At 37.2% G+C, this 26,391-nt stretch overlaps 5 non-coding genes across 5 annotated transcripts; all 5 read right to left on the bottom strand.

The window, feature by feature from the left end:
• Positions 1-1,711: 1,711 nt before the first annotated feature.
• On the bottom strand, positions 1,712-1,785 carry TRNAI-AAU (transfer RNA isoleucine (anticodon AAU)). The gene has a single exon. It is a non-coding gene; the product is annotated as a tRNA-Ile (tRNA).
• Positions 1,786-2,575: 790 nt separating this feature from the next.
• Positions 2,576-2,649, bottom strand: TRNAI-AAU (transfer RNA isoleucine (anticodon AAU)). Its single transcript has one exon. It is a non-coding gene; the product is annotated as a tRNA-Ile (tRNA).
• Positions 2,650-19,763: 17,114 nt separating this feature from the next.
• TRNAI-AAU (transfer RNA isoleucine (anticodon AAU)) lies at positions 19,764-19,837 on the bottom strand. The gene has a single exon. It is a non-coding gene; the product is annotated as a tRNA-Ile (tRNA).
• Positions 19,838-22,786: 2,949 nt separating this feature from the next.
• On the bottom strand, positions 22,787-22,860 carry TRNAI-AAU (transfer RNA isoleucine (anticodon AAU)). Its single transcript has one exon. It is a non-coding gene; the product is annotated as a tRNA-Ile (tRNA).
• Positions 22,861-25,807: 2,947 nt separating this feature from the next.
• Positions 25,808-25,881, bottom strand: TRNAF-AAA (transfer RNA phenylalanine (anticodon AAA)). Its single transcript has one exon. It is a non-coding gene; the product is annotated as a tRNA-Phe (tRNA).
• Between the last annotated feature and the right edge of the window lie 510 nt (positions 25,882-26,391).

The following is a 26,391-nucleotide window of genomic DNA, read 5'->3' as shown; positions in this document are numbered from 1 at the left end:
CCTTGGCGTTTTTAACTTCATGCTCTAACAGACTAAACTAATAGAGTCACTAAATATATAGCATACTACTGAAGATGAAGCAGATGATGAAGTCCTACTGATTGTTAATCCGGGATAGTTGGAAAGCTTATATTCAGCTGTTTACATTCATAGTATCTTTATATATTATCAACAAGACTAAACAAAAATGATCTCAATAAATTGCAATAAATAAGAGATTTAGTTACTTGGCGTTAGAACTTAGAACCATTAATAGATATTCCAGGCGCTTTAAGAATAGTAATTAATTCTATAATTATATCAAATGTATTCATCCAATCCTTCAAGGAGCGTTTGATCCAAGGAGATAAAGAGTCCAAAATGAGACACATGAAAAATTCATCTTTTCTCAAAGAACTAAACTTGGCTTGAATAGGGATCGAACCTGTGACCTTGGTGTTATTAGCACCACACTCTAACCAACTGAGCTAACAGGCCAATTTGCACATCTTCTGGAGGACCAGCACAGGAAGCAGTGCTAATGATAGTTCAACCGGGAGATTTGGAAAGCTTAATTTCAGCTGTTTAATATGAATTAACTTTCATATTATCAACATGAAGAAACTAATATGACTTCAAAAAAATTGCAATACAAAAGAGATTTCCATACTTAGTGTTAGAATTTTGAACCAGTAACGTTTTTTCCACGTGGTTTAGCAATAAATAAATATTCATCACCTATATTCAATTGATTCATCTAATCATTCTATCAGCTTCTGCGCAAAGGAAATATGGAGGTAAACATGATACAGAAGGAAATACATTTATTTTCATCATTAAAGGAGCTTCAAGTATTGGCTTGGAGACTGATTGAAATTATGTCCTTTGCGTTTTTAACTTCATGCTCTAACAGACTAAACTAATAGGCTCACTAAATATATAGAATACTTTTGAAGAATTAGCAGATGATGAAATGCTACTGATTCCATCCAATCCTTCAAGCAGCGTGTGATTCAAGGAGATAAACAGTCCAAAATGAGACACAAGAAAAATTCATCTTTGTTCAAACAATTAAACTTAGCCTGTACAGGGATCGAACCTGTGACCTTGGCGTTATTAGCACCACGCTCTAACCATCTGAGCTAACAGGCCATTTTGCACAGCTAGCTGGAGGTCCAGCATATGAAGAAGGGCAAATGATAGTTAACCCAGGAGATTTGGAAAGCTTAATTTCAGCAGTTTACCATGAAGTTATTGTTTTATATTATCAACATGAAGAAACTAATATGACCAACAAAATTGCAATACAAAAGAGATTTCCATACTTAGTGTTAGAACTTAGAACCACTAAAGTTTTTTCCACGTGGTTTAGCAATAAATAAATATTCATCACCTATATTCAATTGATTCATCTAATCATTCTATCAGCTTCTGCGCAAAGAAATATAGAGGTAAACATGATACAGAAGAAAATACATCTATTTTCAACATTAAAGGAGAATCAAGTATTGGCTTGGAGACTGATTGAAATTATGTCCTTTGTGTTTTTAACTTCATGCTCTAACAGACTAAACTAATAGGCTCACTAAATATATAGAATACTTTTGAAGAATTAGCAGATGATGAAATGCTACTGATTCCATCCAATCCTTCAAGCAGCATGTGATTCAAGGAGATAAACAGTCCAAAATGAGACACTAGAAAAATTAATCTTTTTTCAAACAAATAAACTTGGCCTGTACAGGGATCGAACCTGTGACCTTGGCGTTATTAGCACCACGCTCTAACCATCTGAGCTAACAGGCCATTTTGCACAACTACCTGGAGGTCCAGCAAATGAAGAAGGGCAAATGATAGTTAACCCAGGAGATTTGGAAAGCTTAATTTCAGCAGTTTACCATGAAGTTATTGTTATATATTATCAACATGAAGAAACTAATATGACTTAAAAAAAATAACAATACAAAAGAGATTTTCATACTTAGTGTTAGAACTTAAAACCATTAACGTTTTTTCCATGTGGTTAAGCAATAAATAAATATTCATCACCTATATTGAATTGATTCATCTAATCATTTTATCAGCTTCTCCTCAAAGGAAATATAGAGATAAACATGATACAGTAGAAAATACATCTATTTTCAACATTAAAGGAGCATCAAGTATTGGCTTGGAGACTGATTGAAAGTATGTCCTTGGCGTTTTTAACTTCATGCTCTAACAGACTAAACTAATAGAGTCACTAAATATATAGCATACTATTGAAGATGAAGCAGATGATGAAGTCCTACTGATTGTTAATCCGGGATAGTTGGAAAGCTTATATTCAGCTGTTTACATTCATAGTATCTTTATATATTATCAACAAGACTAAACAAAAATGATCTCAATAAATTGCTATAAATAAGAGATTTAGTTACTTGGCGTTAGAACTTAGAACCATTAATAGATATTCCAGGCGCTTTAAGAATAGTAATTAATTCTATAATTCTATCAAATGTATTCATCCAATCCTTCAAGCAGCGTTTGATCCAAGGAGATAAACAGTCCAAAATGAGACACAAGAAATATTCATCTTTTTTCAAAGAATTAAACTTGGCCTGTACAGGGATCGAACCTGTGACCTTGGCGTTATTAGCATCACGCTCTAACCAACTGAGCTAACAGGCCAATTTGCACATCTTCTGGATGAACAGCACAGGAAGCAGTGCTAATGATAGTTCAGCCGGGAGATTTGGAAAGCTTAATTTCAGCTGTTTAATATGAATTAACTTTCATATTATCAACATGAAGAAACTAATATGACTTCAAAAAAATTGCAATACAAAAGAGATTTCCATACTTAGTGTTAGAATTTTGAACCAGTAACGTTTTTTCCACGTGGTTTAGCAATAAATAAATATTCATCACCTATATTCAATTGATTCATCTAATCATTTTATCAGCTTCTGCGCAAAGGAAATATGGAGGTAAACATGATACAGAAGAAAATACATCTATTTTCAAGATTAAAGGAGAATCAAGTATTGGCTTGGAGACTGATTGAAATTATGTCCTTTGCGTTTTTAACTTCATGCTCTAACAGACTAAACTAATAGAGTCATTAAATATATAGCATACTATTGAAGATGAAGCAGATGATGAAGTCCTACTGATTGTTAATCCGGGATAGTTGGAAAGCTTATATTCAGCTGTTTACATTCATAGTATCTTTATATATTATCAACAAGACTAAACAAAAATGATCTCAATAAATTGCTATAAATAAGAGATTTAGTTACTTGGCGTTAGAACTTAGAACCATTAATAGATATTCCAGGCGCTTTAAGAATAGTAATTAATTCTATAATTCTATCAAATGTATTCATCCAGTCCTTCAAGCAGCGTTTGATCCAAGGAGATAAACAGTCCAAAATGAGACACAAGAAAAATTAATCTTTTTTCAAAGAATTAAACTTGGCCTGTACAGGGATCGAACCTGTGGCATTGGCGTTATTAGCACCACGCTCTAACCAACTGAGCTAAAAGGCCAATTGGAACATTTTATGGAGGACCAGCACAGGAAGCAGTGCTAATGATAGTTCAACCGGGAGATTTGGAAAGCTTAATTTCAGCAGTTTAATATGAATTAACTTTCATATTATCAACATGAAGAAACTAATATGACTTCAAACAAATTGCAATACAAAAGAGATTTCCATACTTAGTGATAGAATTTTGAACCAGTAACGTTTTTTCCACGTGGTTTAGCAATAAATAAATATTCATCACCTATATTCAATTGATTCATCTAATCATTCTATCAGCTTCTGCGCAAAGGAAATATAGAGGTAAACATGATACAGAAGAAAATACATCTATTTTCAACATTAAAGGAGCATCAAGTATTGGCTTGGAGACTGATTGAAAGTATGTCCTTTCTGATTTTAACTTCATGCTCTAACAGACTAAACTAATAGGCTCACTAAATATATAGCATACTATTGAAGAATTAGCAGATGATGAAATGCTACTGATTCCATCCAATCCTTCAAGCAGCGTTTGATCCAAGGAGATAAACAGTCCAAAATGAGACACAAGAAAACTTCATTTTTATTCAAACAATTAAAGTTGGCCTGTTCAGGGATCGAACCTGTGACCTTGGCGTTATTAGCACCACGCTCCAACCATCTGAGCTAACAGGCCATTTCGCACAACTACCTGGAGGTCCAGCATATGAAGAAGGGGAAATGATAGTTAACCCAGGAGATTTGGAAAGCTTAATTTCAGCAGTTTACCATGAAGTTATAGTTTTTTTTTTTTTTTTTTTAAAGATTTTTATTGATGTTGACAGGATGACGGAAAGAACAAAAATCGACAAACATTCATAAGACATTCATGAGTAATTACAGAAAGAAAACTGGCGAAATTAAATATGTAATAAACAAGTTAGTTATGGTGTGTAATCATCGTGGTTAAAGTTACTGTTACAATTTTATAAATGAGAATTTAACATTTAAACAATATAAAAATAAAGTTCTGATTTTAGTCTATAAAGCTACCCCAAATTCTATCAAATTTGTTCAATGATCGTGCTCCCCTGAGATTGGCTAAAGCCAGCTCCATAGCATGTACCTCTGTTACCAATGTCCACCACTTCCAAACCGTCGGGGTTTCTAGATCAATCCAAGCCCTAGCTAAGGTTAGTTTGGCACATGAGAACAGTATAGTCGTTAGGGGGGATAGTGGAGATGTGGATAGATTAAGATCTATCAGAACCGAAGCGGCCGTGATGGTGGGCAATGGGATATTTTTTACTCTTAGAACCCTCAGTATATCATCCCAAAAGCTTTTAAGTTTGGGGCATGAGTACAAGATATGAACTAGATTTGCTGCTACAGCCGAACATTTGGGACATTTAGTGCGACTGCTAAAAGTGGGGTTCGGAGACCATCTAGCGATCCTTTCGGGTGTATAGTAGAGCATACAGGTCGTTCGATATTGTTGTAGCCTAAGGCTAGATGAGCGTACCAGTTTGTTAATGTTAGTAAAAGAGTTCTCTATCTGCTTAGTCGTAACATTTAGATTTAATTGTATGCTCCATTTCAAGGCCAGTTTATCATTGTCATTTGTTTTGAATGTGCTGAATATTCGATAAGCTCCACTAATAGTTGATTTATTCTTATTTGTATAAAGGCATGTCCATATATCGCATTCCGAAACAGTTTGTATCTTTTTTTTGTTAATCAAATAATCATGGATTTGCATATGTTTGAATCTTGCAATTTCAGGTAGATCATATATTTGTTTGAGCGTGTTAAAATCTAAAAACCCCTGCACGCCATATAGATCCACTAAAGTATTAATCCCAGAAGAAGCCCAGCTATTAATGGTGGAATCTGTAAATATAGCCGGGAGACCTGGATTGCCCCACAATGGTGATTTTGGGTGGAAAAAGGTTGTTTTGCAGAATTTTAATATGTTTTCCCATATTTTAATGATATCTCTAGCAGTCTTGAATCTTACCCTTTTGTAATAATTCGGGTCGTTAATTCTGAACAAGAAGAATAGTGAATCTTGTTTTAACATAAAATAATGGAAAAAAAGAGTTCTACCCCCATGCAGTAAAGAGCGTATGCGTGTAATAAACGAAGACCAAAAATATAGTTTGAAGTCTGGAGCGTTCAGCCCTCCCTTATTTGTATTGTTTTTCAGCATTTTTAGTGACCTTCTGACTTTTTTGTAGCCCCAAATGAAGCTACTAAAGATCCCATCTAAGTTTTGGAAGAATTTATTATTTAATGCCAATGGAATTGATCGGAATAAGTATACTTATTTTGGGAGTATTTTCATTTTAATAAGGTTTATCCTGCTAACCATATTCAAAGGCAATTTGTTCCATTTTTTCAAAATAAGAATAGTCTTTTTAGTCAGGTCATTATAATTTATCTTATTGATGTCTTGTATTCTAGCTGTGAGTTTAACCCCTAAATAAGTGGCCTCTTTGCATATCTCAGGGATAGGTGCGATAGGAGAGTAATTGGCTATAACTTGCGTCTTCTGCTGGTTAAGCTTATAGCCTGACACCTTCCCAAATTTCTCAGCCTCAATATATATTCCTTTCAATGCCTTGGCTACATCTGTGGTGTATACTGCAATGTCGTCAGCATAAGCTGTCATTTTCAGTTCCTGTGAGCTGGACCTAAAGGGAGCAATCAATATTTGGGAGTGAAGGGCAAGTAAAAAAGGTTCCAGTGAAAGAGCGAATAGGAGGGGAGAGAGAGGGCATCCCTGCCGGGTTCCCCGCTTAATTGGGAATTCTGGTGAGGTCAGGCCCCCATAGCTAATACAGGCGGTAGGTTTGTCATAGAGCGCTTTTATACCCTTCAAGAAGCTACCCCCAAAACCCATTTTAGACAGTACGCACCAGAGATAGGTCCACCCCACTCGGTCGAAAGCCTTTTCAGCATCTAATAGTATCATACCGAGTGGGGTGGATTCAATCTCCGCGATATCAAATGCCGTTATTGCCATATTTACGTGTATTGTTGTGTCTCTCCCTGAGATAAAGCCGTGTTGTTGCGGGTTTACAATTCTAGGCATGTATGGGGCAAGTCTAAGTGCGATGATCTTGGCGAATATTTTGGCATCCGTATTTATTAGAGAGATGGGTCGATATGACCCTCTCTCCTCTTTAGGCTTCCCTTTTTAAAAAAAAAAAGATTATTTTAGTCCGATTCCAGGATTTAGGGGTTGTTCCATTTATTCCGATTGATTGGATTACTTCTAAAAAAAGCTGTTCTAGTTCTAGTCTACAGATTTTATACAGTTCTAGAGGTATCGTATCTTCCCCTGCCGCCTTTCCTGTTGGTAATATGTTGATAGCCTGATGAAGTTCGATCAATTGTATGTCGTTGGAGAGTGCATCCAAGCCTAATATATTCCCAGTATTTACTGGGTAGTCGTTCACATATTCCTTAATTTGGACTATGTTTACAGGGCTGTCCGGGGTATATAAGTTTTCGTAATATACCGCAAATTGATCTAATATATCTTGTGGTCGGCTATATAACTTGTTCCCCTGTCCTCGGATGTTAGAAATTAATGTGTCAGCTCTTTTCTCCGCCACCTTATAGGCTAAAATTCTACCGATCTTGTCTCCACCCTCATATTGAGCAAATTTAAATTTGTGGATCCTTGCACTATTTTTCCGAGTAAGATTAGCTTTTATGTCATTTTTCAATGCACTAAGTTTTATATTAATTTCCATTGCCGATGGAGAATTGATCTGTAAGGCTTTAGCTAATAAGTCTTCTTGTTTAGTTATGTTCTCTAGTAGTGTAATCTTATATTGATTCTGTTCTGCATTTTGCCTAAAAACATACGCCTGGGTAAAGCCCCTAATGCTTGCCTTGCAAGCGTCCCATACCATGCAACACCCGGTTGAATTCCTATTGATGTTAATAAATTCGTTTATATGAGTTTTGAGTTGTGTCACGTAAGTAGTGTCTGAAATTAAATATCTAGGAAAAGAAAATGGCCTAGGTGGTGTCCTGGCATTTTGTGTATCAAATGTCATTATTAGTGCGTTATGATCAGATGTTATCCGAGGACAGAGAATCATATAACCGGTCCGTAATAGATTATCGCTCACTAGAGCCATGTCTAATCTCCTACACATCTTATGGGGAGCAGAGTAGTACGTATATCCTGGTAAGGTTGGATATAAATGCCTCCAAGCGTCTTTGATGTTATGTATCCGGCATAGATCTAATATTGAAAATCTGGTCCTATGCATCCTTTGATGTACATGAGGTTTAGTTGTATCAATTTTGTAGTCTAGAATGCAATTAAAATCTCCCATTACAATTATCTCCCCCGCCCAGTCCAGAAGTTTCACGTTTAATTGGTCAAAATACTTTGGTTCGTCTATATTTGAGCCATAAACAGCACATAGGACATATTTAACGTTTGCATAACTAATTTGCGCTATAGCCCATCTGCCGTCTTTATCATGAGCAGTTTGAAGTACTTGTGCCCTGAAACGCTTATCCTTAAGTATAACCACTCCTCTCGTAGAGTTCACAAAAGTAGAGCAGACCAAAACATCATACCCTAGTTGGTTTAGTATTTTCCTATCTTTCCAAATAATATGGGTTTCTGTTAATAAACAAAAATGGGGGTTATGTAATTTCAACTCTTCTGCTACTAGGGATCTTTTGTTTTTGCTATTCAGCCCTGCCACGTTCCAAGCTAAACATTTTATAAAATGCATTTAAGTAAAAATACTACGCCCCTCTTCAGATAGCCATATAAGAAAGCTAGTTCTCTAAAACCTCTATACCACAAAATAATACCATCGAAAACCAATAAAGAGTTACAAACTTTATCAAGTTGATTCCCCCTATCATCCTGCCAACAATTTTTGCTATACCCCCCCCCTTTCCCTCCCCTTGCCCCCAACCTGCGGAGAAGGGGTCCCACCCCCCTCCCGTCCCCCTGGCTCTCTCCCCAGCCGGGGAAGAACCACCCTCCAGTGACTGCCGTCGTTGGTGAGGCAGCACGTGTGGTGACACCCCCCTGAGTCGCTGCCGCCCCCTCCACCTTCCATAAGCAAACTACATAATACAGCCTGTGAAAATGGTGTGTATCTTTTCCCCCTTTTTTTTTTTAATCCTCCTCCCTCACCATCACCCTCACCGCTTTTTTTTTATTTTTTTTATTTATACCCCTCAACCTCCCCCTCGTGTACCCAGTTCATCAGTATTGGCTATGCTAATATATATTGCGTTTTAGCTCTGGCTAGAGCTAATACTGGAGAGATAGTTCTCTGCCTCTTTTACATCATTAAAGAAATACGTATGTCCGTTTCTTATAACCTTGAGGCGTGCAGGCTCTTGAAGAAATACCTGTCCTCCGTTAGCCTTAATTGGGTCCATAAGTTTCCGGAGTTGCCACCTCCTATCCATAGTATCCCTGCTGAGATCTGAGCGTGCAAAAAATGAGAACTCTCCTACAGCAATTGGGGAGTTAGGGCGAGCTCTCTGCCAAACCGCTTGCCGTAGAAGGAAGTTACCAAAATATATAAGAAAAGGGCGAGGAAATTGATTTCCTTTATTCCTCTGGATCAGGGGCAAGCGGTGGGCCCTCTGGATTTGCGAATCCCAGTCCCAATCCGCTAGGTCTGGGAAGGCCTTCTGAAGTACCCCTACTATATAAGCTCTAGAGTCCGAGCCCTCTGATCTCTCCGGGATACCAAAAAGTCGTAGATTGGATTGCCTTTGTCTGTTCTCCAAATCTTCGACCTTTAGCTGCAGTGCCTTCAACTGGTCGTCGTGTTTTCCTACAGCTCCTTCGAGTTTGGTATTTATCTCCTCCACCTGAACCACCCGTTCCTGTAGTTCTATGGTTTCTTGGGAGACCCCCCCAATTTTGATAGTAAGGTCCTGTAGGGAAGATTGCATCTTGTTGTTATCTTCCCGAAGTTATAGTTATATATTATCAACATGAAGAAACTAATATGACTTCAAAAAAATTACAATACAAAAGAGATTTTCATACTTAGTGTTAGAACTTAGAACCATTAACGATTTTTTCCATGTGGTTAAGCAATAAATAAATATTCATCACCTATATTGAATTGATTCATCTAATCATTTTATCAGCTTCTCCTCAAAGTAAATATAGAGATAAACATGATACAGTAGAAAATACATCTATTTTTAACATTAAAGGAGCATCAAGTATTGGCTTGGAGACTGATTGAAAGTATGTCCTTGGCGTTTTTAACTTCATGCTCTAACAGACTAACCTAATAGTCTCACTAAATATATAGCATACAATTGAAGATGAAGCAGATGATGAAGTCCTACTGATTGTGAATCCGGGATAGTTGGAAAGCTTATATTCAGCTGTTTACATTCATAGTATCATTATATATTATTAACAAGACTAAACAAAAATGATCTCAATAAATTGCAATAAATAAGAGATTTAGTTACTTGGCGTTAGAACTTAGAACCATTAATAGATATTCCAGGCGCTTTAAGAATAGTAATTAATTCTACAATTATATCACATGTATTCATCCAATCCTTCAAGCAGCGTTTGATCCAAGGAGATAAACAGTCCAAAATGAGACACAAGAAAAATTCATCTTTTTTCAAACATTTAAACTTGGCCTGTGCAGGGATCGAACATGTGACCTTGGCGTTATTAGCACCCCGCTCTAACCAACTGTGCTAACAGACCAATTTGTACATCTTCTGGAGGACCAGCTCAGGAAGCAGTGCTAATGATAGTTCAACCGGGAGATTTGGAAAGCTTAATTTCAGCTGTTTAATATGAATTAAGTTTCATATTATCAACATGAAGAAACTAATATGACTTCAAAAAAATTGCAATACAAAAGAGATTTCCATACTTAGTGTTAGAATTTTGAACCAGTAACGTTTTTTCCACATGGTTTAGCAATAAATAAATATTCATCACCTATATTCAATTGATTCATCTAATCATTCTATCAGCTTCTGCGCAAAGGAAATATAGAGGTAAACATGATACAGAAGAAAATACATCTATTTTCAACATTAAAGGAGCATCAAGTATTGGCTTGGAGACTGATTGAAAGTATGTCCTTTGCGTTTTTAACTTCATGCTCTAACAGACTAAACTAATAGGCTCACTAAATATATAGCATATATATATATATATATTTTTTTGTCTTCATAAATGCCACCAGAAATTGTCAACTCAAGATGGGTTTTTCTCCTGGCCTTTAACACAGGCTAACTATTCCCACCCTGGCTACCGTGTATAGCCGACGGAGATCGCCCAGAGGTAGGTCGTTACCTTGTCCCACTCCCCTTCGTGATGTATCGGAACCTTTAGGAGGACAGGACCACAGAACCTCTGTCATAATCATTGGACATTTTGTGTACCTTGTCCGTTATCTCTCAGACCATGCAATTAGTTGGGACCATATTTTTACAGCACTCTCTCCTCCACACAGTAAGTCTAAACGACTAACAGCCATAATGTTCTTAAGACAGTTTGCGAATCGGGGAGGACTTACAGATTTCCACTGCCTACATATCTCCCTTCTAGCAATAACAATGACATAAAAAATAAACTGTGAGGTGCTGTTACTGACATCATAGTCCGTAGGGAGACCAAAGAATATTAATCTAGGGGAATAAGTGATTGGTATAGATAGAACCTCTTCTAAGAACCCACAAACCTGATCCCAGTAGCTGGTAATTTCAGGGCAGTCTACAAACATATGTCTATCATCCGCATCTGGTGACCTGCATCTTAAACAGACGTATTCTTCTGCCGAGATCCTTGACAATTTCGCAGGAGTCCAGTAAGCCATATAAGCTGTGAATAGATGATTCCTCCTGAGATTGGATGGTTTTATGGTTTTTTGGGAAATTGTGAACGAGTCTATCCAGATCTTCAGCATCTCTTCGGAGTCCTGGGTGACGATACTAGTCCAAAGCTTGGTGGTATCAGCTCCTAGTTCGTCTTTCGCCCCCACCAGTGCATTATACCAAAGTGACACCTCCCCTTTCCTCCCTGTCGCCCTACTGATAAGTCTCAGAATCGGAATTTCGTCCAGCATTGACTGCCCCACCAGGAAGATTTAAAAGAGATTCCCAACCTAACAGTTTGGAATCATTAGACAGGTCCCCCCACTTGGTTAATCCTGCAGCTCTCAGAGGAAGAGCCAGACGATCTAATAGGCAATCTGGTGTACCTGAAGAGTCCCAAATGGGGGCTTGCGAGTGATAGTAGGGTATATTCAAAATTCTACGTATTGCCTTCCAGATGTTGAGTGCTGTCCCAAGAAGCTTCAGGCGAACCTTCTTAAAAAACTTCTGGTCCCCAAATTTGTACAGAAAAAACTCCCGACCTTGTGGCAGGTCTGATAGCATGGCCTGAAAAAGCCTTCCGTGTGAAGAGGAATCTAGTTTGTTTGCCAGAAGTCTAAAATTCTTAAATTGAAAAGCATAGCAATAAAAAAGTATATCGGGCAAAGCCAGTCCACCCAGTTTTAGCCCCTTTCTTAATTTCCGCCAGGCAATTCTGGGGGACTTAGTCGCCCAGATAAACGAGCCAATCCTTCCTTGAAGGTTAGAAATATCCCTTTTGTTAAAGTGCAAGGGGATGGAATTAAAAAGGAAGGTAACTTTTGGCAGTATTATCATCTTGACTAGATTGACTCTTCCATAGATGTTAAGGGGTAAGGTATTCCATCTAGTCAGGAGCTTCCTAATATCCTTGACCGCCGCCTGCCAACTACTTTTAGTAATATCGTCCAAATTATGAGTAAGCTGAATACCCAGGTATCTAATTTTTAATTTGGCTTCTGGTATCGGGGACAGGTTGTTCCAACTCATTATATCAGTCTTTTCTTTATTAATCCTGTATCCCGAGACCGTGCCAAAATCCTCAGCCAATTCAAATAGTCTGGGAATGGCCTGCTCAGGATTTGATGTATATAGAAGCAGGTCATCGGCATAAAGTGCTGTCTTAAGAATCAAGTCTCCAATTTTAAAAGGCAGAATCACTGGGTCAGATCTCAGGGAGCAGACAAACGGCTCAATGTAGATATCAAAAAGGAGAGGGGACAGGGGACATCCCTGCCTCGTTCCCCTTGAGATATCCAACCATTCAGTCAGACTACCATTGACTAAAACCTTGGCTCGAGGGCCCCTATGCAGTGTCTCAATCCCTCTAATGAATATGTCTGGAAATCCAAAGTTTACCATGGTTTTCCATAAAAAGAGCCAATTGACTTGGTCAAATGCTTTTGCAGCATCGATCGCCACAATAGTCAGCGGCAGTCCTTGCTCCACTGCCATATCTATTGCTCCTACAACTTGAAAAGTAAGTTCATTTAGTGGGCGCCCAGGTATAAACCCCCGTTGATCGGAGTGGATGATGGACTTAATTATTTTTGCCAATCTAGACGTAAGAATACCTGAATAGATTTTTGAATCCGAATTTAGAAGTGAGATGGGCCTATATGATTCTATGTTATTGGGGTTTTTATTAGGCTTTGCTATCAGGGTGATGGTGGCTTCTGACCATTAAACTGGGGTGTCCTCCCCTTCTATAAAGATTTTATTGAATAATAACAGTAATGGGGCTATGATTTCATCCACATTATCCTTATACAATTCGGTCGGCAGTCCATCTGGACCCGGAGCCTTGTTCCTAGCCATATTTTTTAGTTGGGCCCGTACCTCTCCCTCGGTAATCTCTGTAACTAAGTATTCTTTATCCGAGTCGCTCAACTGGGGTAACTCTCTCATGGCCCACCAACGTTCTAACTCATCCTCCCCCAGGCTATTCTGCTCCCGGTATAGTTCTTCAATAAACCCTTTGGCCTCTATCCTGATGTCAGCGTCTTCTGTTAGGGGCAGACCTGAACCCCGCTGAATTAGTGTGCTTATACTGTTCCTACACCGCTCCGTTCTGGCTTTCCAGGCGAGGAGAGAGCCACACTTCTCCCCATACTCGAAGTTTCGGAGTTTACTCACTTCCCACCAGTCCTTATTTTTTTTGTCAGCGCGTGCCTTGAAGCCACTCTGTAGCTCAATCAGCTCTTTTTCGAGTAGTGGGATCTTACTCCTATCTTCCAATACCGCTAACTGTAGTTGTTGTTCTTTTGTTTTAATCATTTCAAGGTCAGATCTATCTTTTTCTTTCATAAGCTTTCTCTTTAAAGCCATATACGACCCAAGGACACCCCTCAAGTAGGCCTTAAGTGAGTCCCAAACCATTGGTTCCGGAGCTGTATGTGCATTGAATAAAAAAAACTCCAGCAGATTTCCCTTGATTTTACTTTTAATTTCATCATCTAAAAGGATTGTTCTATCCAGAGTCCATCTATATAGTGGGGGCGTGACCTTAAGATCAATTTTCAGTTCCACAACCGAATGATCAGACAAACCTACAGGAATATGAGAAACTGAAACGATATCTGACAAGAAAACTTGGTCTAAGAAAAAAAATTCGATTCTAGAGTATTGTTTATATTTCTTACTGTAAAAAGAGTATTCCCTGAGATTTCCTTGCTTAGTTCTCCAAGCCTCCCGAAGGTTGAAGTTTTTTATAATATTTTTCAGAGCCAGCAAGGATTTGTTAGGGGAATTATATTTTGCCTTAGAAGTACGGTCCAAAAGAGGGTCCAAAATAAGATTAAAGTCGCCTCCCAAAATGACTGGAGCTGTGTATTGTATCATATATTCTTCTATTTTTTTAAGAAACCTGGGATTATCTTCATTGGGACCGTAATATGCAGTACATAAAAAAGTAAGACTGCCAATAGAGAGGACTGCCACCAGCCATCGCCCCAATTGATCTGTTCCCCAATTTTGTACCCTAATGCCCTTATTTGCCCGCACAATAATGGCTACTCCTCTCGTGGAACCTTTCTGTTTAGAGCACAGGATCTCCTGAACCCACCTAAGTCTAGAAAAAACTTGACCGCATGCTTCCGCTTCAAGATGGGTTTCTTGTAGGGAAAAAATGTGCTCGTTTGTCTTTTTAAGAAATTCACAAAATCTTTGCTGTTTCTTTCGATCCCCTATCCCATTTAAATTCCAAGATAATATCGTAGTACTAACTGCCATAGCGAAAACCAGTAATTATAGCTCGTTGAGATCTGCATTGATTTTTCAACCCATCAAAATAAGAACTTCTTGCATCTGAGGACATTTTTAAGTGTTTTACCCCCTCCCCCCCGTAACCCCTCCCACCCCTCCCTCCAAGGAACCCTCCCTCCTCACTCTTATTCGGCGTATCCACGCCCTAGAGAGCCCCCCCACCTTTAAGACACCACATCTAGCTTAAAGCTTTATCTTTCCCATGCTTTGTGTATTAACCATTAACTATTATGTCCCCCAACAACCCGTGTGCAGTTTTTTTTCCTTTTTTTTTTTATAGGTTTTTTTTTTTCAAAAGTTTTTTCCTTTCCCCTTTCCCTTTTTTTTTTTTCTATTTCCCCCTGGTAGCAGGTATACCAATCAGCTCATCCCTGTTTTACTAATTACATACAATTAGTTATGCACAACTTATAACTATATGCCAAGGTTGATGCTGCTTGGCTATTTTCTCATTTTGTCTAGCAGTTCATCTACTTCCTCGGGGTAGTTACAGTTATGCATCTTATTGTTCCACATTATTTTTAATAGGGCAGGAAATTTCATTTGGACTTGAGCTCCCAAAGAACGGAGTTCAGGCATCCTGGAACCCAGCTCCCATTGCCTCTGAGCCGTTTTCCCCCTATGTCCGATCTAATTTGATAGGGATTGGCCGGATAGTGAAGAGAGGATCTTGCGAGACACCTGCTGAGGATTAGTTCTTTTACTGTGTATGTCTGAAAATATACCAAGATTTTTCGGGGGGCTTTGCTGTCCGGATGTAGCCTGAAGGGTTCTCTGTGTACACGCTGAATTTCAGCTTCTAGATCTATATCTGGTCGATCCTTTAATATATCTTCCCGTAGTAGCCTGCACATGAATCCCTTAATGTCTTCCACTTCAGCCCCCTCTAGAATCTTAAGTATTCTTAAGTTATTTCGACGACTCTGCATTTCCAACCTCTCCATGTCCATTGTGAGTTTATGGTTCTGCTCCTTTAGAGTATTAATATCTTTGGAATTCTCCTTTGATGTTTCCGAGAGCGAGGTAACTTTACTTTCTAGCACACAGGTTTGAGCTGCTAGTCCCTCCATTTTTGCCTCCAAATTATCAAATCTATCATATAGTCCTTTCTGATTGCTCTCGGAAGTTGCAAACTTGTCCATCAAGTCGTCCCTGAGAGATTGGAATAGACAACCAAGTCGGTCCCTCTCTTCTCCACTGACAGCTTCTTCAAATCTACCCCTGGTGTTTAGGATAGAATTGTGTGCAATACTATTTGCACTACAAAAGGAAAGGGGATTAGAAAGAGGTTTAAGTAGGGCTGTATGGGGAGTTTGAGAGGTACAAGGGCTCCCATTATCAGATAAAGTATGAACCATAGGGGATACTGGAGATGAAGCAGTGGCCAAATTTACTGCGTCTAATTTTGTACTTGGGAGGAGAGGCCCTTGCCTACTTAAAAGATCAGTGCTCGACACAGGATCATGCTCTAGGGGAGCGGATAAAGTATGTTTTAATCCTTCCATATGTGTAATCGGCTCCAGTACTGCATACCTATTTTCCAAAGGTTAAGTTGTCAGGATGGGGAGGGGAGGCTCGATATCAAGTTCGTTAGACCCTTCGCCTACCTCCACCACCTCATCTGAAACAGCAGGCTCTATATTGATGTCTGACGTTTCTCCTCCTACTCCCACAAATGATTTTTCGGAGGGGTCTTCCTTTGAGTTAACTGCCTGCTCCATAATCTTAAAGAAGCTTTTGAGTGAGGGGGTGCCTCTCTGAGCTAAAAGCTGTTTGTTGCACTTAACAGCCCCTCCTCTCTTGGCCCCCCCTTCTTCTTATGTTTGTGTGGGGATACCGGTGTTGGCCCCTCTCTCACCAGGGTTTCTCCTGAGTCCCAAAGCCCCTGCCTCCTAAGGTCCTGTTTAGACCTTAACTGATATCGATTTCTGGTGCCCACTGCTCCTCCACCAAACACTGCCCCCTTTAACTGTTTTAAACCTCCCTCTGTATTATCTAGAGGATTAACCACACTAATGTCTGTGTAGGCAGATCGGTTTTCAACTTCACTCACAACTTCTGCCTCCATGCAGGCACTCCCACTTAGAACCCCCTTACCAGCAGCCTCACGTTCCCTTAGGCTCGAAGAGGGGTAGCAGCCCCAGCAAACCGGACCTTACACTCGGAGGATAAGTGCTGCTCTTGAGCGCTGCCAATAATCTCGGCTGTAGAGTATCCGTGTGCTTTTGAGGCTGTCGGTCGGTGGACACACAGCAACCTTCGAGAGACTGCAGCGGCTCCTGATGCTTCTAGCACGGCTCAGCTCTCCTGCCTCCAGCCGAGCGCACAGCCGAACGTCACATGAGACGCGAGGCCGCATCCCTCAGGTCCGGATCCGGATCCAAGGTCCTAGTGCCTGGAGCGTTTTTTTTTTTTTTACTGGGAGACACAAAGGAGAACAAACTCAGTTTTCCGCGGGGTAAAGAGAAGACTGAGACATTATCTGTCCTCACCGCTCAAAACTGCGATAGTCAGCCGGTGAGATCCATCGTTATGTTGGTAGTTCCCGGCGAATTGTGGTGTCGTGGCGGGGGAGCTCTTCAGCAGCCGCTAGCCTGCCGCCGCCATGTTCCCTAAATATATAGCATACTTTTGAAGAATTAGCAGATGATGAAATGCTACTGATTCCATCCAATCCTTCAAGCAGCGTGTGATCCAAGGAGATAAACAGTCCAAAATGAGACACTAGAAAAATTCATCTATTTTCAAACAATTAAACTTGGCCTGTACAGGGATCAAACCTGTGACCTTGGCGGTATTAGTACCACGCTCTAACCATCTGAGCTAACAGGCCATTTTGCACAACTTCCTGGAGGTCCAGCATATGAAGAAGGGCAAATGATAGTTAACCCAGGAGATTTGGAAAGCTTAATTTTAGCAGTTTACCATGAAGTTATAGTTATATATCATCAACATGAAGAAACCAATATGACTTAAAAAAAACTTACAATACAAAAGAGATTTTCATACTTAGTGTTAGAACTTAGAACCATTAACGTTTTTTCCATGTGGTTAAGCAATAATTATATATTCATCACCTATATTGAATTGATTCATCTAATCATTTTATCAGCTTCTCCTCAAAGGAAATATAGAGATAAACATGATACAGTAGAAAATACATCTATTTTCAACATTAAAGGAGCATCAAGTATTGGCTTGGAGACTGATTGAAAGTATGTCCTTGGCGTTTTTAACTTCATGCTCTAACAGACTAAACTAATAGAGTCACTAAATATATAGCATACTATTGAAGATGAAGCAGATGATGAAGTCCTACTGATTGTTAATCCGGGACAGTTGGAAAGCTTATATTCAGCTGTTTACATTCATAGTATCTTTATATATTATCAACGAGATTAAACAAAAATGATCTCAATAAATTGCAATAAATAAGAGATTTAGTTACTTGGCGTTAGAACTTAGAACCATTAATAGATATTCCAGGCGCTTTAAGAATAGTAATTAATTCTATAATTATATCAAATGTATTCATCCAATCCTTCAAGCAGCGTTTGATCCAAGGAGATAAACAGTCCAAAATGAGATACAAGAAAAATTCATCTTTTTTCAAAGAATTAAACTTGGCCTGTACAGTGATCGAACCTGTGACCTTGGCATTATTAGCACCACGCTCTAACCAACGGAGCTAACAGGCCAAATTTCACATCTTCCGGAGGACCAGCACAGGAAGCAGTGCTAATGATAGTTCAACCGGGAGATTTGGAAAGCTTAATTTCAGCTGTTTAATATGAATTAACTTTCATATTATCAACATGAAGGAACTAATATGACTTCAAAAAAATTGCAATACAAAAGAGATTTCCATACTTAGTGTTAGAATTTTGAACCAGCAACGTTTTTTCCACGTGGTTTAGCAATAAATAAATATTCATCACCTATATTCAATTGATTCATCTAATCATTCTATCAGCTTCTGCGCAAAGGAAATATAGAGGTAAACATGATACAGAAGAAAATACATCTATTTTCAACATTAAAGGAGCATCAAGTATTGGCTTGGAGACTGATTGAAATTATGTCCTTTCCGTTTTTAACTTCATGCTCTAACAGACTAAACTAATAGGCTCACTAAATATATAGAATACTTTTGAAGAATTAGCAGATGATGAAATGCTACTGATTCCATCCAATCCTTCAAGCAGCGTGTGATTCAAGGAGATAAACAGTCCAAAATGAGACACAAGAAAAATTCATCTTTGTTCAAACAATTAAACTTGGCCTGTCCAGGGAGCGAACCTGTGACCTTGGTGTTATTAGCACCACGCTCTAACAGGCCATTTTGCACAGCTACCTGGAGGCCCAGCAAATGAAGAAGGGCAAATGATAGTTAACCCAGGAGATTTGGAAAGCTTAATTTCAGCAGTTTACCATGAAGTTATTGTTCTATATTATCAACATGAAGAAACTAATATGACTTAAAAAAAATTACAATACAACAGAGATTTTCATACTTAGTGTTAGAACTTAGAACCATTAACGTTTTTTCCATGTGGTTAAGAAATAAATAAATATTCATCACCTATATTGAATTGATTCATCTAATCATTTTATCAGCTTCTCCTCAAAGGAAATATAGAGATAAAGATGATACAGTAGAAAATACATCTATTTTCAACATTAAAGGAGCATCAAGTATTGGCTTGGAGACTGATTGAAAGTATGTCCTTGGCGTTTTTAACTTCATGCTCTAACAGACTAAACTAATAGAGTCACTAAATATATAGCATACTATTGAAGATGAAGCAGATGATGAAGTCCTACTGATTGTTAATCCGGGATAGTTGGAAAGCTTATATTCAGCTGTTTACATTCATAGTATCTTTATATATTATCAACAAGACTAAACAAAAATGATCTCAATAAATTGCAATAAATAAGAGATTTAGTTACTTGGCGTTAGAACTTAGAACCATTAATAGATATTCCAGGCGCTTTAAGAATAGTAATTAATTCTATAATTATATCAAATGTATTCATCCAGTCCTTCAAGCAGCGTTTGATCCAAGGAGATAAACAGTCCAAAATGAGACACAAGAAAAATTCATCTTTTTTTCAAAGAATTAAACTTGGCCTGTACAGGGATCGAACCTGTGACCTTGGCGTTATTAGCACCACGCTCTAACCAACTGAGCTAACAGGCCAATTTGCAATTCTTCTGGAGGACCAGCACAGGAAGCAGTGCTAATGATAGTTCAACCGGGAGATTTGGAAAGCTTAATTTCAGCTGTTTAATATGAATTAACTGTCATATTATCAACATGAAGAAACTAATATGACTTCAACAAAATTTGCAATACAAAAGAGATTTCCATACTCAGTGTGAGAATTTTTAACCAGTAACGTTTTTTCCACGTGGTTTCGCAATAAATAAATATTCATCACCTATATTCATTTGATTCATCTAATCATTCTATCAGCTTCTGCGCAAAGGAAATATAGAGGTTAACATGATACAGAAGAAAATACATCTATTTTCAACATTAAAGGAGCATCAAGTATTGGCTTGGAGACTGATTGAAATTATGTCCTTTGCGTTTTTTACTTCATGCTCTAACAGACTAAACTAATAGGCTCACTAAATATATAGAATACTTTAGAAGAATTAGCAGATGATGAAAGCTACTGATTCCATCCAATCCTTCAAGCAGCGTGTGATTCAAGGAGATAAAGTCTAAAATGAGACACAAGAAAAATTCATCTTTGTTCAAACAATTAAACTTGGCCTGTACAGGGATCAAACCTGTGACCTCGGCGTTATTAGCACCACGCTCTAACCATCTGAGCTAACAGGCCATTTTGCACATCAACTTGGAGGTCCAGCATATGAAGAAGGGTAAATGATAGTTAACCCAGGAGATTTGGAAAGCTTAATTTCAGCAGTTTACCATGAAGTTATTGTTATATATTATCAACATGAAGAAACTAATATGACTTTAAAAAAAATTACAATACAAAAGAGATTTTCATACTTAGTGTTAGAACTTAGAACCATTAACGTTTTTTCCATGTGGTTAAGCAATAAATAAATATTCATCACCTATATTGAATTGATTCATCTAATCATTTTATCAGCTTCTCCTCAAAGGAAATATAGAGATAAACATGATACAGTAGAAAATACATCTATTTTCAACATTAAAGGTGCATCAAGTATTGGCTTGGAGACTGATTGAAAGTATGTCCTTGGCGTTTTTAACTTCATGCTCTAACAGACTAAACTAATAGTCTCACTAAATATATAGCATACTATTGAGGATGAAGCAGATGATGAAGTCCTACTGATTGTTAATCCGGGATAGTTGGAAAGCTTATATTCAGCTGTTTACATTCATAGTATCTTTATATATTATCAACAAGACTAAACAAAAATGATCTCAATAAATTGCAATAAATAAGAGATTTAGTTACTTGGCGTTAGAACTTAGAACCATTAATAGATATTCCGGGCGCTTTAAGAATAGTAATTAATTCTATAATTATATCAAATGTATTCATCCAATCCTTCAAGCAGCGTTTGATCCAAGGAGATAAACAGTCCAAAATGAGACACAAGAAAAATTCATCTTTTTTCAAAGAATTAAACTTGGCCTGTACAGTGATCGAACCTGTGACCTTGGCGTTATTAGCACCACGCTCTAACCAACTGAGCTAACAGGCCAAATGTATCATTTTCTGGAGGACCAGCACAGGAAGCAGTGCTAATGATAGTTCAACCGGGAGATTTGGAAAGCTTAATTTCAGCTGTTTAATATGAATTAACTTTCATATTATCAACATGAAGAAACTAATATGACTTCAAAAAAATTGCAATACAAAAGAGATTTCCATACTTAGTGTTAGAATTTTTAACCAGTAAAGTTTTTTCCACGTGGTTTAGCAATAAATAAATATTCATCACCTATATTCAATTGATTCATCTAATCATTCTATCAGCTTCTGCGCAAAGGAAATATAGAGGTAAACATGATACAGAAGAAAATACATCTATTTTCAACATTAAAGGAGCATCACGTATTGGCTTGGAGACTGATTGAAATTATGTCCTTTGCGTTTTTAACTTCATGCTCTAACAGACTAAACTAATAGGCTCACTAAATATATAGAATACTCTTGAAGAATTAGCAGATGATGAAATGCTACTGATTCCATCCAATCCTTCAAGCAGCGTGTGATTCAAGGAGATAAACACTCCAAAATGAGACACAAGAAAAATTCATCTTTGTTCAAACAATTAAACTTGGCCTGTACAGGGATCGAACCTGTGACCTTGGCATTATTAGCACCACGCTCTAACAGGCCATTTTGCACAGCTACCTGGATGTCCAGCAAATGAAGAAGGGCAAATGATAGTTAACCCAGGAGATTTGGAAAGCTTAATTTCAGCAGTTTACCATGAAGTTATTGTTCTATATTATCAACATGAAGAAACTAATATGACTTAAAAAAAATTACAATACAACAGAGATTTTCATACTTAGTGTTAGAACTTAGAACCATTAACGTTTTTTCCATGTGGTTAAGAAATAAATAAATATTCATCACCTATATTGAATTGATTCATCTAATCATTTTATCAGCTTCTCCTCAAAGGAAATATAGAGATAAAGATGATACAGTAGAAAATACATCTATTTTCAACATTAAAGGAGCATCAAGTATTGGCTTGGAGACTGATTGAAAGTATGTCCTTGGCGTTTTTAACTTCATGCTCTAACAGACTAAACTAATAGAGTCACTAAATATATAGCATACTATTGAAGATGAAGCAGATGATGAAGTCCTACTGATTGTTAATCCGGGATAGTTGGAAAGCTTATATTCAGCTGTTTACATTCATAGTATCTTTATATATTATCAACAAGACTAAACAAAAATGATCTCAATAAATTGCAATAAATAAGAGATTTAGTTACTTGGCGTTAGAACTTAGAACCATTAATAGATATTCCAGGCGCTTTAAGAATAGTAATTAATTCTATAATTATATCAAATGTATTCATCCAGTCCTTCAAGCAGCGTTTGATCCAAGGAGATAAACAGTCCAAAATGAGACACAAGAAAAATTCATCTTTTTTTCAAAGAATTAAACTTGGCCTGTACAGGGATCGAACCTGTGACCTTGGCGTTATTAGCACCACGCTCTAACCAACTGAGCTAACAGGCCAATTTGCAATTCTTCTGGAGGACCAGCACAGGAAGCAGTGCTAATGATAGTTCAACCGGGAGATTTGGAAAGCTTAATTTCAGCTGTTTAATATGAATTAACTTTCATATTATCAACATGAAGAAACTAATATGACTTCAACAAAATTTGCAATACAAAAGAGATTTCCATACTCAGTGTGAGAATTTTTAACCAGTAACGTTTTTTCCACGTGGTTTCGCAATAAATAAATATTCATCACCTATATTCATTTGATTCATCTAATCATTCTATCAGCTTCTGCGCAAAGGAAATATAGAGGTTAACATGATACAGAAGAAAATACATCTATTTTCAACATTAAAGGAGCATCAAGTATTGGCTTGGAGACTGATTGAAATTATGTCCTTTGCGTTTTTTACTTCATGCTCTAACAGACTAAACTAATAGGCTCACTAAATATATAGAATACTTTAGAAGAATTAGCAGATGATGAAAGCTACTGATTCCATCCAATCCTTCAAGCAGCGTGTGATTCAAGGAGATAAAGTCTAAAATGAGACACAAGAAAAATTCATCTTTGTTCAAACAATTAAACTTGGCCTGTACAGGGATCAAACCTGTGACCTCGGCGTTATTAGCACCACGCTCTAACCATCTGAGCTAACAGGCCATTTTGCACATCAACTTGGAGGTCCAGCATATGAAGAAGGGTAAATGATAGTTAACCCAGGAGATTTGGAAAGCTTAATTTCAGCAGTTTACCATGAAGTTATTGTTATATATTATCAACATGAAGAAACTAATATGACTTTAAAAAAAATTACAATACAAAAGAGATTTTCATACTTAGTGTTAGAACTTAGAACCATTAACGTTTTTTCCATGTGGTTAAGCAATAAATAAATATTCATCACCTATATTGAATTGATTCATCTAATCATTTTATCAGCTTCTCCTCAAAGGAAATATAGAGATAAACATGATACAGTAGAAAATACATCTATTTTCAACATTAAAGGTGCATCAAGTATTGGCTTGGAGACTGATTGAAAGTATGTCCTTGGCGTTTTTAACTTCATGCTCTAACAGACTAAACTAATAGTCTCACTAAATATATAGCATACTATTGAGGATGAAGCAGATGATGAAGTCCTACTGATTGTTAATCCGGGATAGTTGGAAAGCTTATATTCAGCTGTTTACATTCATAGTATCTTTATATATTATCAACAAGACTAAACAAAAATGATCTCAATAAATGGCAATAAATAAGAGATTTAGTTACTTGGCGTTAGAACTTAGAACCATTAATAGATATTCCGGGCGCTTTAAGAATAGTAATTAATTCTATAATTATATCAAATGTATTCATCCAATCCTTCAAGCAGCGTTTGATCCAAGGAGATAAACAGTCCAAAATGAGACACAAGAAAAATTCATCTTTTTTCAAAGAATTAAACTTGGCCTGTACAGTGATCGAACCTGTGACCTTGGCGTTATTAGCACCACGCTCTAACCAACTGAGCTAACAGGCCAAATGTATCATTTTCTGGAGGACCAGCACAGGAAGCAGTGCTAATGATAGTTCAACCGGGAGATTTGGAAAGCTTAATTTCAGCTGTTTAATATGAATTAACTTTCATATTATCAACATGAAGAAACTAATATGACTTCAAAAAAATTGCAATACAAAAGAGATTTCCATACTTAGTGTTAGAATTTTTAACCAGTAAAGTTTTTTCCACGTGGTTTAGCAATAAATAAATATTCATCACCTATATTCAATTGATTCATCTAATCATTCTATCAGCTTCTGCGCAAAGGAAATATAGAGGTAAACATGATACAGAAGAAAATACATCTATTTTCAACATTAAAGGAGCATCACGTATTGGCTTGGAGACTGATTGAAATTATGTCCTTTGCGTTTTTAACTTCATGCTCTAACAGACTAAACTAATAGGCTCACTAAATATATAGAATACTCTTGAAGAATTAGCAGATGATGAAATGCTACTGATTCCATCCAATCCTTCAAGCAGCGTGTGATTCAAGGAGATAAACACTCCAAAATGAGACACAAGAAAAATTCATCTTTGTTCAAACAATTAAACTTGGCCTGTACAGGGATCGAACCTGTGACCTTGGCATTATTAGCACCACGCTCTAACAGGCCATTTTGCACAGCTACCTGGATGTCCAGCAAATGAAGAAGGGCAAATGATAGTTAACCCAGGAGATTTGGAAAGCTTAATTTCAGCAGTTTACCATGAAGTTATTGTTATATATTATCAACATGAAGAAACTAATATGACTTAAAAAAAATTACAATACAACAGAGATTTTCATACTTAGTGTTAGAACTTAGAACCATTAACGTTTTTTCCATGTGGTTAAGCAATACATAAATATTCATCACCTATATTGAATTGATTCATCTAATCATTTTATCAGCTTCTCCTCAAAGGAAATATAGAGATAAAGATGATACAATAGAAAATACATCTATTTTCAACATTAAAGGAGCATCAAGTATTGGTTTGGAGACTGATTGAAAGTATGTCCTTGGCGTTTTTAACTTCATGCTCTAACAGACTAAACTAATAGAGTCACTAAATATATAGCATACTATTGAAGATGAAGCAGATGATGAAGTCCTACTGATTGTTAATCCGGGATAGTTGGAAAGCTTATATTCAGCTGTTTACATTCATAGTATCTTTATATATTATCAACAAGACTAAACAAAAAAGATCTCAATAAATTGCAATAAATAAGAGATTTAGTTACTTGGCGTTAGAACTTAGAAACATTAATAGATATTCCAGGCGCTTTAAGAATAGTAATTAATTCTATAATTATATCAAATGTATTCATCCAATCCTTCAAGCAGCGTTTGATCCAAGGAGATAAACAGTCCAAATGAGACACAAGAAAAATTCATCTTTTTTCAAAGAATTAAACTTGGCCTGTACAGGGATCGAACCTGTGACCTTGGCGTATTTAGCACCACGCTCTAACTAACTGAGCTAACAGGCCAATTTGCACATCTTCTGGAGGACCAGCACAGGAAGCAGTGCTAATGATAGTTCATCCGGGAGATTTGGAAAGCTTAATTTCAGCTGTTTAATATGAATTAACTTTCATATTATCAACATGAAGAAACTAATATGACTTCAAAAAAATTGCAATACAAAAGAGATTTCCATACTTAGTGTTAGAATTTTGAACCAGTAACGTTTTTTCCGCGTGGTTTAGCAATAAATAAATATTTATCACCTATATTCAATTGATTCATCTAATCATTCTATCAGCTTCTGCGCAAAGGAAATATGGAGGTAAACATGATACAGAAGAAAATACATCTATTTTCAACATTAAAGGAGCATCAAGTATTGGCTTGGAGACTGATTGAAATGATGTCCTTTGCGTTTTTAACTTCATGCTCTAACAGACTAAACTAATAGGCTCACTAAATATATAGAATACTTTTGAAGAATTAGCAGATGATGAAATGCTACTGATTCCATCCAATCCTTCAAGCAGCGT

Source organism: Lissotriton helveticus, chromosome 4_1 (genome assembly GCF_964261635.1).
Source record: "Lissotriton helveticus chromosome 4_1, aLisHel1.1, whole genome shotgun sequence".
NCBI classification, from domain to species: Eukaryota; Metazoa; Chordata; class Amphibia; order Caudata; family Salamandridae; genus Lissotriton; species Lissotriton helveticus.
This window is presented reverse-complemented; position numbering and strand designations above follow the sequence as displayed.